General features: G+C 48.8%; 1 protein-coding gene across 1 annotated transcript in view; it reads right to left on the minus strand.

The window, feature by feature from the left end:
* The window catches only part of LOC140364855 (kinesin-1 heavy chain-like), a 137,378-nt gene that overhangs the window by 60,421 nt on the left and 62,405 nt on the right, over positions 1–14,552 (minus strand). The gene's annotated exons all lie outside the window — the stretch shown is intronic.

Below are 14,552 nucleotides of genomic sequence, written 5' to 3' on the forward strand. Positions count from 1 at the left end.
GTCCACCATGGGCAACGACAGAGACACCTGGAGAGGGGTGATCGGGAAGAACGAAAACGAAAGCGGAGCAGCATCTGTTTTTATTAAGGCACTGCGCATATTCCGTTGAACAATGTCTGCTTTGCCTCCATACTCCACCCTCTGGACGATTATCTCCTCTTAGGCCCTCCCTGCTGGCGGGTCCCTGCCACAGCTCCAGTAGCTTTTCTTCGTCAAAGCGTTTCGCTGTCCGACGCGTAGACCATCGGCCCCGGAACATCTCAGAGCCAGGGCATACGTTTAGATCTCGTGGCCATGGTTGCGTCTCTCCTCTCAGTCAAGGCAAGCCTGCCCGCATTTGCATCATAGCGCAGTCGTTTGTCTCTGCTACAGTCATTCCTATGCGCCAACTTCCGTCCCTCCCGGGCCACCTCAACTCACAAAGTTCATTCCAGGCTGCTCGACCTGGCTAACTCTGTCCCTTCTCAACTCTGTCTCGTTTGACAAAGGGTGCCGGTCTGACCTCGCTTCCTGGTCCTGCCTCCATGTTTGGACTGGTATTTAATTTTTCCATGATAACATTCAGTCTTCCAACTCCCTGCGCTTTCACACGTACGCTGTGGCCCTCTGGTTTGGGGGGCATTAGAAGTCTATCATAATCTAACTCTCAAAATCTCTAAAGGTAAAGGCCCTGCATCGTCATAGCAAGCACTATGTCTCACTACAAATACTGGTGGTGGTTCCAGATTTTCTCATTTCCTGTCCCCTTGTCCTCCAGGCCATGCCTGGTCTGTCCACTTCCTGTCTCTTCTGTTTCCTCTCGCTTCTTGTTTTTGACCCATGTCTGACCGTCAACCCCTTCTGGCCAGCTTTCCTTGGTGACCCACGTCTCAGTCCATTTTCTCAGTCCATTTCTGCTTCCGTCCGTGACCCATGTCCCACAGTCAACCTGCACTTGTCTCTGCTGTGTCTGTGACCCACGTCTCAGTCAACCTCTGCTGTCTCTGCTATTTTTCCATTGAGCTTCATATTCTGGGTCACACTAATACAGCAATGCTTTGATTTGACCTGAAAAAATGAATTTGTCAGACATGGTATTTTGATAATTGTTGACGCATGCGTGGCATGAGTGGACGTAAGGGCTGAGAGCTCCTTGCCATAACAGTAACAATAAACAGCTGACATTCCGCTCTCCGCTGTAAGCTCGCACTTGTCCGGGGGTGGAGGGGATATCCCCTTTAACTAAGTCACCATTATGATGCATGGAATTAAAAGTGAAATGCAGAGTGACATGGTGTTGTTGAGGATGGAAATGAGATCAGCGCAGGGTATGGCCTGATTAAAAAAAATAAAGGAGCTAAAAGAGGCACGATTGGAGAGAATGTGGATGAGCTGTAGACGATGAGGGCCAAGATGGAGGCGTTACAGGCCAAGGTGATGATGCTGCAGACAAAGAACAATAATATGAAAAAATAAGATCCTGGATTTGGAGTCCAGATCATTTAAGCCCAACATCAGATTATTGGGGCTCCCAGAAGGAGAAGAGGCAGATGATACTGAAAGAAGATTTTACCAAGCTCAACACAATCGAAAGAGCACATGGCCTGGGCAAACCAAGACCAGCATCTGATAAACCATGAGGCCTGATAATGAGGTTTCTTAACAATCGTGTGAAGGAACGTGTTGTGAAAGCTGCAAGGGTTAAAGGAGACCTCCAGTACAAAGGCAAGTGTGTCTTCTTTGTTCCAGATATTCTATACGAGGTTCGTCAACAACAACAAACTGAGACATGGGTTCTCTTTCCCCACGACTCCTTTGGTGTCTTTTGAAGCTGTTATTACTGAACAGTTTGTGATTTGTTTGTTTTTGACATCGGATTTTATGCTGTCTGTTTTGTCATTTAAACTCTGTGCCTAATTCCATCCATTCATTGAAATCACCCAGGGCCTCAAGTGGGAGCCCACCATCACCCAGGGCCTCAAGTGGGAGCCCACCATCACCCAGGGCCTCAAGTGGGAGCCCACCATCATCCAGGGCCTCAAGTGGGAGCCCACCATCACCCAGGGCCTCAAGTGGGAGCCCACCATCACCCAGGGCCTCAAGTGGGAGCCCACCATCACCCAGGGCTTCAAGTGGGAGGAGCCACCATCAGCTCCTCCTCAAGAAGAACCAGCAGAGGATGTACTTCCTGCAGCAGCTGAGGAAAGACAAGCTGACAGTGCAGATGATGGTGCAGTTCTACACGGCCATCATTGAGTCCATCCTCACCTCCTCCATCACCTCCTCCATCACCTCCTCCATCACCTCCTCCATCACCTCCTCCATCACCTCCTCCATCACCTCCTCCATCACCTCCTCCATCACCTCCTCCATCACCTCCTCCATCACCTCCTCCATCACCTCTTCCATCACCGTGTGGTACGCTCACTCCCTCTGTTTATAACAAATAAAACACCCTGACGATGTGCTCTGTGCTTCCATATTCTCGATAACGTATGAAATGTAAATCTGAAGCGTGTTTTAGGCTCACAGATTCATTATAAATCCGCAGTAAAAGTTCCCTCAGAGAGGCTTCATTACATGGGCCGCGTGAAGAGGGCGCTCCCGGGCTCAGGACTCCTGAGACGGGAGTAACAGACGGTAAAGAACGGTACGCATTCTTTTAAAACGGAGTGGTACGTCCATAAACGCTGGCTGTGTGGATGTTCGACGAGAAGCCGCCTTTTCTGCTATCCCTGTCTTTTATTTTCAACGGGTGACACTGTCTGGACTCAAAATGGATATTGTGACATGAAGAACTTGCCTAGAAGCCTGAATAAGCACGAACATTCAGTTTCTCACATTCAAAGTGAAATCGCTTTGAAAACTTTTGGGGCATCAAGGATAGACCTGGCTTTGGATGAACATCAGCCTGCACAATGCAAAGGTTAAGGAAAACCGTGAAATCTTAAAAGACATCATCAACGCAACGTGTTATCTTGCTAAACAGCAGCTGGCCTTTCGTGGGAATATAGAGCGCGCAGGTTACGCTAATCGTGGGAACTAGGTGGAGCTGTTACACGCGTTAGCTGAGAAAGACGAAAGGCTGACGAAACATTTAACAACATCCACTGTGTTTTCTGGCTTGTCAAATAGAATCCAAAATGATCTAATCGAAGCAGTCGCTGATGTTGTCAAAAATGAGATTCAAGGTGAAATTGCCGCAACATCATTTGTGGCAGTAGAAGTAGACGAGACAACGGACGTGACAAACACCGCGCAGTTATCTGTCATTTTGCGTTATGTAGTAAAGACTGAAGCGTCTTGTGAAGTGAAGGAGGCGTTTTTGGGGTTTGACGACGCGCAGACCGACGATGTTCTGGGCGTGTTGCAGAACTACACCTGTGTGGAGAAGCTTGTGGAGAAGCTTGTGCCTCAGACGTACGATGGGGCGTGTGTGATGGCATCAGAACTTAATGGGGTGCAGGCTAAAATGAAAGAAAAGGTGCCTCAGGCTATGTTCACCCACTGTTACGCACACAAGTTGAACCTTGTACTAATGCATTCAGCAAAGTGCATACCTGCCTGTCCAGTCTTCTTCAAAACAGCTGAGGGGCGCACTCACTTCATGGATGAGGCGGTGAAGCCACTTTTACCCAGAGCAGCGCCACCAGATGGAGTTCTAATTCTAGGTTGATTCAGACCATAAGCATGTACTAAACTGATCTTTGTGCTTTATTCCACATCATGGCGGAAAATCCTGACAAATGGGATCATGAGACTTCAATGATGGCATCAGGATATGATCGGTGGCTGCCAAAGGCATCAAAATGCTTCTTACTTATGACATATGAGGATTTTCTGTGAAACAGATGCACATTTTAGAGTGCTGCAAAACAAAGTGTTGGATATCCAATATTGTTGTGAGCGCGTCCGAGACACACATCACGTTCTAGAACTCAAAAAACAGGAGTTTGATCATTTTTATGAGCGATTTGAGCAGAAATGCAGCGCACTTGGCCTGACAGACAAAACACGGACAACGTCAGTCAGAAATGAACAGAGGCAATGGTTCTGTAACATCTTTGATAACATCAGCGTCAGATTAAAGTCAGGTTTGATCATTTTGGTGAGCGAGCTTTCATTGGTTTAGTGGAAGCACAACATTTAGTGAAATGTCCCAACATTTTGATGACACAAAACTGCAGAACCTGTCAAAATATGCAAGTTTTTTTTTACTTTGTGAGACTAAGAGCGGAGCAAGTGGGACTGTATAGCATAAGGGCGGAGCTAGTGGGACTGTATAGCATAAGGGCGGAGCTAGTGGGACTGTATAGCATAAGGGCGGAGCTAGTGGGACTGTAGAGCATAAGGGCGGTGCTAGTGGGACTGTATAGCATGGGACTGTATAGCATAAGGGCGGAGCTAGTGGGACTGTAGAGCATAAGGGCGGAGCTAGTGGGACTGTATAGCATAAGGGCGGAGCTAGTGGGACTGTATAGCATAAGGGCGGAGCTAGTGGGACTGTATAGCATAAGGGCGGAGCTAGTGGGACTGTAGAGCATAAGGGCGGAGCTAGTGGGACTGTATAGCATAAGGGCGGAGCTAGTGGGACTGTAGAGCATAAGGGCGGAGCTAGTGGGACTGTAGAGCATAAGGGCGGAGCTAGTGGGACTGTATAGCATAAGGGCGGAGCTAGTGGGACTGTATAGCATAAGGGCGGAGCTAGTGGGACTGTATAGCATAAGGGCGGAGCTAGTGGGACTGTATAGCATAAGGGCGGAGCTAGTGGGACTGTATAGCATAAGGGCGGAGCTAGTGGGACTGTAGAGCATAAGGGCGGAGCTAGTGGGACTGTATAGCATGGGACTGTATAGCATAAGGGCGGAGCTAGTGGGACTGTAGAGCATAAGGGCGGAGCTAGTGGGACTGTATAGCATAAGGGCGGAGCTAGTGGGACTGTATAGCATAAGGGCGGAGCTAGTGGGACTGTATAGCATAAGGGCGGAGCTAGTGGGACTGTAGAGCATAAGGGCGGAGCTAGTGGGACTGTAGAGCATAAGGGCGGAGCTAGTGGGACTGTATAGCATAAGGGCGGAGCTAGTGGGACTGTATAGCATAAGGGCGGAGCTAGTGGGACTGTATAGCATAAGGGCGGAGCTAGTGGGACTGTATAGCATAAGGGCGGAGCTAGTGGGACTGTATAGCATAAGGGCGGAGCTAGTGGGACTGTATAGCATAAGGGCGGAGCTAGTGGGACTGTATAGCATAAGGGCGGAGCTAGTGGGACTGTAGAGCATAAGGGCGGAGCTAGTGGGACTGTATAGCATAAGGGCGGAGCTAGTGGGACTGTAGAGCATAAGGGCGGAGCTAGTGGGACTGTATAGCATAAGGGCGGAGCTAGTGGGACTGTAGAGCATAAGGGCGGAGCTAGTGGGACTGTATAGCATAAGGGCGGAGCTAGTGGGACTGTAGAGCATAAGGGCGGAGCTAGTGGGACTGTATAGCACAGGGGTCCCCAACCTTTTTTGCACCACGGACCGGAATAATGTGGTTTTATTTTTAGGGACCGGTGCCAGTTTATGCACAAAAGTGGGCGGGGGCGAAATGTTCTGAAAAGACACATTTTTACATTAAGTATTCTATTCCAAAAGATCTGAATGTGACTAACATAAGGTCCAGTTCCACGTGTCCTCACAGTTCTTCTGACTGAAGCTCATCACATCAGTGTGTCAGCAGAGCACCGTCATTTCCATTCTCCAACAGCTGATCCTCTTGTTGCACACGCTCCTGATCCTCTTGTTGCACACGCTCCTGATCCTCTTGTTGCACACGCTCCTGATCCTCTTGTTGCACACGCTCCTGATCCTCTTGTTGCACACGCTCCTGATCCTCTTGTTGCACATGCTCCTGATCCTCTTGTTGCACACGCTCCTGATCCTCTTGTTGCACACGCTCCTGATCCTCTTGTTGCACATGCTCCTGATCCTCTTGTTGCACACGCTCCTGATCTTCTCGTTGCACACGCTCCTGATCCTCTTGTTGCACATGCTCCTGATCCTCTTGTTGCACACGCTCCTGATCCTCTTGTTGCACACGCTCCTGATCCTCTTGTTGCACACGCTCCTGATCCTCTTGTTGCACACGCTCCTGATCCTCTTGTTGCACATGCTCCTGATCCTCTTGTTGCACATGCTCCTGATCCTCTTGTTGCACACGCTCCTGATCCTCTTGTTGCACATGCTCCTGATCCTCTTGTTGCACATGCTTCTGATCCTCTTGTTGCAAACGCTCCTGATCCTCTTGTTGAACATGCTCCTGATCCTCTTGTTGCACATGCTCCTGATCCTCTTGTTGCACACGCTCCTGATCCTCTTGTTGCACATGCTCCTGATCCTCTTGTTGCACATGCTTCTGATCCTCTTGTTGCACACGCTCCTGATCCTCTTGTGGCACACGCTCCTGATCCTCTTGTTGCACATGCTCCTGATCCTCTTGTTGCACACGCTCCTGATCCTCTTGTTGCACATGCTCCTGATCCTCTTGTTGCACACGCTCCTGATCCTCTTGTTGCACATGCTCCTGATCCTCTTGTTGCACACGCTCCTGATCCTCTTGTTGCACATGCTCCTGATCCTCTTGTTGCACACGCTCCTGATCCTCTTGTTGCACACGCTCCTGATCCTCTGGTTGCACACGCTCCTGCTCCTGATCCTCTTGTTGCACACGCTCCTGATCCTCTTGTTGCACACGCTCCTGATCCTCTTGTTGCACACGCTCCTGATCCTCTTGTTGCACACTCTCCTGATCCTCTTGTTGCACACGCTCCTGATCCTCTTGTTGCACACGCTCCTGATCCTCTTGTTGCACACGCTCCTGATCCTCTTGTTGCACACGCTCCTGATCCTCTTGTTGCACACGCTCCTGATCCTCTTGTTGCACACGCTCCTGATCCTCTTGTTGCACATGCTTCTGATCCTCTTGTTGTAAACGCTCCTGATCCTCTTGTTGCACATGCTCCTGATCCTCTTGTTGCACATGCTCCTGATCCTCTTGTTGCACACGCTCCTGATCCTCTTGTTGCACATGCTCCTGATCCTCTTGTTGCACATGCTTCTGATCCTCTTGTTGCACACGCTCCTGATCCTCTTGTGGCACACGCTCCTGATCCTCTTGTTGCACATGCTCCTGATCCTCTTGTTGCACACGCTCCTGATCCTCTTGTTGCACACGCTCCTGATCCTCTTGTTGCACATGCTCCTGATCCTCTTGTTGCACACGCTCCTGATCCTCTTGTTGCACATGCTCCTGATCCTCTTGTTGCACACGCTCCTGATCCTCTTGTTGCACACGCTCCTGATCCTCTTGTTGCACACGCTCCTGCTCCTGATCCTCTTGTTGCACACGCTCCTGATCCTCTTGTTGCACACGCTCCTGATCCTCTTGTTGCACACGCTCCTGATCCTCTTGTTGCACACTCTCCTGATCCTCTTGTTGCACACGCTCCTGATCCTCTTGTTGCACACGCTCCTGATCCTCTTGTTGCACACGCTCCTGATCCTCTTGTTGCACACGCTCCTGATCCTCTTGTTGCACACGCTCCTGATCCTCTTGTTGCACACGCTCCTGATCCTCTTGTTGCACACGCTCCTGATCCTCTTGTTGCACACGCTCCTGATCCTCTTGTTGCACACGCTCCTGATCCTCTTGTTGCACACGCTCCTGATCCTCTTGTTGCACACGCTCCTGATCCTCTTGTTGCACATGCTCCTGATCCTCTTGTTGCACACGCTCCTGATCCTCTTGTTGCACATGCTCCTGATCCTCTCTTTGCACACGCTCCTGATCCTCTTGTTGCACACGCTCCTGATCCTCTTGTTGCACACGCTCCTGATCCTCTTGTTGCACACGCTCCTGATCCTCTTGTTGCACACGCTCCTGATCCTCTTGTTGCACATGCTCCTGATCCTCTTGTTGCACACGCTCCTGATCCTCTTGTTGCACACGCTCCTGATCCTCTTGTTGCACACGCTCCTGATCCTCTTGTTGCACACGCTCCTGATCCTCTTGTTGCACACGCTCCTGATCCTCTTGTTGCACACGCTCCTGATCCTCTTGTTGCACACGCTCCTGATCCTCTTGTTGCACATGCTCCTGATCTTCTCGTTGCACACGCTCCTGATCCTCTTGTTGCACACGCTCCTGATCCTCCTGATCCTCTTGTTGCACACGCTCCTGATCCTCTTGTTGCACACGCTCCTGATCCTCTTGTTGCACACGCTCCTGATCCTCTTGTTGCACATGCTCCTGATCTTCTCGTTGCACACGCTCCTGATCCTCTTGTTGCACACGCTCCTGATCCTCTTGTTGCACACGCTCCTGATCCTCTTGTTGCACATGCTCCTGATCTTCTCGTTGCACACGCTCCTGATCCTCTTGTTGCACACGCTCCTGATCCTCTTGTTGCACATGCTCCTGATCCTCTTGTTGCACACGCTCCTGATCCTCTTGTTGCACACGCTCCTGATCCTCTTGTTGCACACGCTCCTGATCCTCTTGTTGCACATGCTCCTGATCTTCTCGTTGCACACGCTCCTGATCCTCTTGTTGCACACGCTCCTGATCCTCTTGTTGCACACGCTCCTGATCCTCCTGATCCTCTTGTTGCACACGCTCCTGATCCTCTTGTTGCACACGCTCCTGATCCTCTTGTTGCACACGCTCCTGATCCTCTTGTTGCACATGCTCCTGATCTTCTCGTTGCACACGCTCCTGATCCTCTTGTTGCACACGCTCCTGATCCTCTTGTTGCACACGCTCCTGATCCTCTTGTTGCACACTCTCCTGATCCTCTTGTTGCACACGCTCCTGATCCTCTTGTTGCACATGCTCCTGATCCTCTTGTTGCACATGCTCCTGATCTTCTCGTTGCACACGCTCCTGATCCTCTTGTTGCACACGCTCCTGATCCTCTTGTTGCACATGCTCCTGATCTTCTCGTTGCACGTGAAGTCGCTCAAACTCTTGAAAAAGTAAAAACAGGTGATTGTGCAGCAGTAGCAGAATTCTGGCCCAGGAGACGTGTCCTCCAACATCCTCGTCTGCTCCTCGTCTGCTCCTCGTCTGCTCCTCGTCTGCTCCTCACTTGGCCTTTTCACCTTTGCAAAAACGCTCTCCAAAGACTTTTGTTTTTTACTCATTTTTTGCTGTATTCTGGTTCTACTTTTGAGCAGTGTGTTTGATGCGACGCATAAGATAAGATAATCCTTTAATGTCCCACAGGGACATGTGGTTGTTGCAGTAGAAACAGGAGGAAAGGACAGATCATAGGACGTTTCAAACACACTCTTAATAGAACTCTTATGAACAAAACTCCTCTCATATCTTAATAGGGAATGGAGGGGGGGAAATACAATAAAATGAAACAGATAATAAAAATACAAAATAAAGATAAAAATCAGATAATAATAATAATAAAATGATAATAGAATAAAATAAAAATAAAAAGTAAAAATAGCTAGCACAAGACTAGGTAATACTATTAGCAAGTAAGTAAACCGTAAAAAAAAAGAAAATAGAACATCTTATTTACAGGTATTGCACATGGTTGATTCAGTATTGCACATGTTCAGGGCAGTGTTTGTTGTAGAGTCTGACAGCAGCAGAAGGACAGACTGTGAAACGTTTCCTTCACACAGCGAGTGGATCAGTCACTGAAGCTGCTCTCCAGAGTGGACATGCAGGGGACAGAGTGTCCTGCAGGGGGTGGCACTCATGGTCCAACATAGATGTGAGTTTAGCCAGGACCCTTCTGTCCCCCACCTCCTGCACCGAGTCCAGAGGACAGTCCAGGACGGAGCTTTGTCCAGCTTCTTCCTCTCCCTCTGTGATGACCACACCTACAGGAGCTGATGCACCACAGAGGAGGAGAAGGTCTTCAGGAGTGGCCCTGTCAGGAGCGGCCCTGTCAGGAGTGGCCCTGTCACTCCTGAAGACCTGAGTCTCCTCAGGAGGTAGAGCTGACTCTGGCTCTTCCTGTACAGTCTGTGTTATGAGTCCAGTTTGTGGTTCAGATGAACACCAGGTCCTTGTATGAGTCACTCTCTCAATGTCCCGTCCCTGGATGTTCACTGGTGAGGGGGGCGAGGCCTGTCCCGTCCCTGAATGTTCACTGGTGAGGGGGGCGTGGCCTCTGTGGAAGTCCACCACCATCTCCTTGGTCTTCCCCGCGTTGATGAGGAGGTGGTTCCACAAAGTCCTGCTCCAGTCCTCTGTCCTCCACATCATCGTCGTCCGTGATGAGTCCGATGATGGCAGAGTCATCAGAGAACTTCTGCAGGACACAGCTGTCCGTGTCATGTCTGAAGTCTGCAGTGTAAAGGGTGAAGAGAAAGGGCGCGAGGACGGTGCCCTGGGGCTCTCACAAACTGGGGTCGGTCTGTGAGGTCGTCCAGGATCCACTCTGCAGGTCATACTCCACACCAGCCGTCTCCAGCTTGTCCCTCAGGAGCTGATGGTGTTGAAGGCGCTGGAGAGATGAAAGAACAGGATCCTCACAGAGCTGCCAGGCTTCTCCAGGTGAGAGAGAGAGAGGTGCAGCAGGAGATGACGGCGTCCTCCACTCCGATGTCAGGCCGGTATGCAAACTGCAGCAGGTCCTGAGCTCACGGTGGAGCGGAGGTGGTCCAGGACCAGCTCCAGTGTCTTCATCAGGACGTGAGAGCCACCGGCCTGAAGCTGTTGAGGTCTTTGGCGAGTGGTGTCTTGGGCACAGGTACCGCGATGACGTATCATGTATTATACATGTATAATACATGTATTATACATGTATTATACATGTATAATACATGTATTATACATGTATTATACATGTATAACGCAGGACAAGAGCAGAGATATAATATACTTCATTATATTTAATGGATTTCATTGGCAATTTCCTATAAGGCTTTTCATGATATATCCACAGACGAGCTCATTAGTGTCATGAGCTCATTAGTGTCATGAGTGACAGGCCAAAGTGACGTCGGAGAAGATGCGTCATTGAGAGATTATTTCCAGTTTTTGTACGGCCCGGTAGCAAACGCGTTGCGGACCGGTGGTTGGGGACCCCTGGTATAGCACACAAACGGTGAGGAATGAATGCAAGTCTCCTGCACCTTCTCCTCTTTTTGGTCCAGAACGATCTCACCCAGACTGTTCCTGAGGCAACTAAGTAACTCCAGTTAGTGCTCACAATACCAGCAACAGCATCAGTGGAGAGCTCCTTCTCAGCATTAAAAACAATAAAAACGTACAATCGGAACACGACTGGTCAAGGAAGACTTTCATCCCTGGCAATGATCTCCATTGAGTCGGAGAGACTTTTAAAACTAGACAATAAAGACTTCTACAATAAAGTCATAGACATTTTTGTCCAGAAGGAGCGTCGCATGGATTTCATGTACAAGTAAAGGTAAGACCATAAACCTTTATTTATTTTGGCTTGAAATAAGCTGAATTGGAATTAATTTTGACTACTTTAAACTAAATATGTGTCACATGTTATCAATCAATTATGTTTAAGGAGGTCTTTTGGTTCATTCGTGTTTGTAAATCTGATTCTGAAAAAGTCAGTGCCTCACTGTCCCTGAACCGCACGTCACTGGACATATTAAATTCAACTGTACATTTTGTGTACATAGTAAGCCTATTTTAAATTGTTTTTATTTTTGACTGGTATAGGTTGTAGACATGTCGAACTCAAGAGTCAGTGGAGGAACAATAACAGGAAAATCCCTAAATGAGGGAACAAATATGGAAATGTGGAGAAACGAGGGGAAGTGTAGAGAAACATGAAGGAAGTGTGGAGAAACCAGAGGAAGTGTAGAGAAACGAGGAGGAAGTGTGGAGAAATGAGGAGGAAGTGTGGAGAAACCAGAGGAAGTGTAGAGAAACGAGGAGGAAATGTGGAGAAATGAGGAGGAAGTGTGGAGAAACCAGAGGAAGTGTAGAGACACGAGGAGGAAGTGTGGAGAAAGTATAGAGAAACGAGGAGGAAGTGTGGAGAAATGAGGAGGAAGTGTGGAGAAACCAGAGGAAGTGTAGAGAAACGAGGAGGAAATGTGGAGAAATGAGGAGGAAGTGTGGAGAAACCAGAGGAAGTGTAGAGAAACGAGGAGGAAGTGTGGAGAAATGAGGAGGAAGTGTAGAGAAACGAGAGGAAGTGTGAAGAAATAAGGAGGAAGTGTGGAGAAACGAGGAGGAAATGTGGAGAAACCAGAGGAAGTGTAGAGAAACCAGAGGAAGTGTAGAGAAATGAGGAAGAAGTGTGGAGAAACGAGGAGGAAGTGTGGAGAAATGAGGAGGAAGTGTAGCGAAACGAGGAGGAAGTGTGGAGAAACCAGAGGAAGTGTAGAGAAACGAGGAGGAAGTGTGGAGAAATGAGGAGGAAGTGTGGAGAAACCAGAGGAAGTGTAGAGAAACGAGGAGGAAATGTGGAGAAATGAGGAGGAAGTGTGGAGAAACCAGAGGAAGTGTAGAGACACGAGGAGGAAGTGTGGAGAAAGTATAGAGAAACGAGGAGGAAGTGTGGAGAAACCAGAGGAAGTGTAGATAAACGAGGAGGAAATGTGGAGAAATGAGGAGGAAGTGTGGAGAAACCAGAGGAAGTGTAGAGAAACGAGGAGGAAGTGTGGAGAAATGAGGAGGAAGTGTAGAGAAACTAGAGGAAGTGTGAAGAAATAAGGAGGAAGTGTGGAGAAACGAGGAGGAAATGTGGAGAAACCAGAGGAAGTGTAGAGAAACCAGAGGAAGTGTAGAAAAATGAGGAAGAAGTGTGGAGAAACGAGGAGGAAGTGTGGAGAAATGAGGAGGAAGTGTAGCGAAACGAGGAGGAAGTGTGGAGAAACCAGAGGAAGTGTAGAGAAACGAGGAGGAAGTGTGGAGAAATGAGGAGGAAGTGTGGAGAAACCAGAGGAAGTGTAGAGAAACGAGGAGGAAATGTGGAGAAATGAGGAGGAAGTGTGGAGAAACCAGAGGAAGTGTAGAGACACGAGGAGGAAGTGTGGAGAAAGTATAGAGAAACGAGGAGGAAGTGTGGAGAAACCAGAGGAAGTGTAGAGAAACGAGGAGGAAATGTGGAGAAATGAGGAGGAAGTGTGGAGAAACCAGAGGAAGTGTAGAGAAACGAGGAGGAAGTGTGGAGAAATGAGGAGGAAGTGTAGAGAAACGAGAGGAAGTGTGAAGAAATAAGGAGGAAGTGTGGAGAAACGAGGAGGAAATGTGGAGAAACCAGAGGAAGTGTAGAGAAACCAGAGGAAGTGTAGAGAAATGAGGAGGAAGTGTGGAGAAACGAGGAGGAAGTGTGGAGAAATGAGGAGGAAGTGTAGCGAAACGAGGAGGAAGTATGGAGAAACCAGAGGAAGTGTAGAGAAACGAGGAGGAAGTGTGGAGAAATGAGGAGGAAGTGTGGAGAAACCAGAGGAAGTGTAGAGAAACGAGGAGGAAATGTGGAGAAATGAGAAGGAAGTGTGGAGAAACCAGAGGAAGTGTAGAGAAACGAGGAGGAAGTGTGGAGAAATGAGGAGGAAGTGTGGAGAGAGTGTAGAGAAACGAGGAGGAAGTGTGGAGAAACCAGAGGAAGTGTAGAGAAACGAGGAGGAAGTGTGGAGAAATGAGGAGGAAGTGTAGAGAAACGAGAGGAAGTGTGAAGAAATAAGGAGGAAGTGTGGAGAAACGAGGAGGAAATGTGGAGAAACCAGAGGAAGTTTAGAGAAACAAGGAGGAAGTGTGGAGAAACGAGGAGGAAGTGTGGAGAAATGAGGAGGAAGTGTGGAGAAAGTGTAGAGAAACGAAGAGGAAGTGTGGAGAAACGAGGAGGAAGTGTGGAGAAATGAGGAGGTAGTGTAGAGATACGAGGAGGAAGTGTGGAGAAACCAGAGGAAGTGTAGAGAAACGAGGAGGAAGTGTGGAGAAATGAGGAGGTAGTGTAGAGATACGAGGAGGAAGTGTGGAGAAACCAGAGGAAGTGTAGAGAAACGAGGAGGAAGTGTGGAGAAATGAGGAGGAAGTGTGGAGAAACCAGAGGAAGTGTAGAGAAACGAGGAGGAAGTGTGGAGAAATGAGGAGGAAGTGTGGAGAAACCAGAGGAAGTGTAGAGAAACGAGGAGGAAATGTGGAGAAATGAGGAGGAAGTGTGGAGAAACCAGAGGAAGTGTAGAGACACGAGGAGGAAGTGTGGAGAAAGTATAGAGAAACGAGGAGGAAGTGTGGAGAAACCAGAGGAAGTGTAGAGAAACGAGGAGGAAATGTGGAGAAATGAGGAGGAAGTGTGGAGAAACCAGAGGAAGTGTAGAGAAACGAGGAGGAAGTGTGGAGAAATGAGGAGGAAGTGTAGAGAAACGAGAGGAAGTGTGAAGAAATAAGGAGGAAGTGTGGAGAAACGAGGAGGAAATGTGGAGAAACCAGAGGAAGTGTAGAGAAACCAGAGGAAGTGTAGAAAAATGAGGAAGAAGTGTGGAGAAACGAGGAGGAAGTGTGGAGAAATGAGGAGGAAGTGTAGCGAAACGAGGAGGAAGTGTGGAGAAACCAGAGGAAGTGTAGAGAAACGAGGA

This window comes from Eucyclogobius newberryi, unplaced genomic scaffold (genome assembly GCF_026437365.1).
Source record: "Eucyclogobius newberryi isolate DKJ021-1_F unplaced genomic scaffold, fEucNew1.0.hap1 SCAF_18, whole genome shotgun sequence".
Taxonomy (NCBI): domain Eukaryota; kingdom Metazoa; phylum Chordata; class Actinopteri; order Gobiiformes; family Gobiidae; genus Eucyclogobius; species Eucyclogobius newberryi.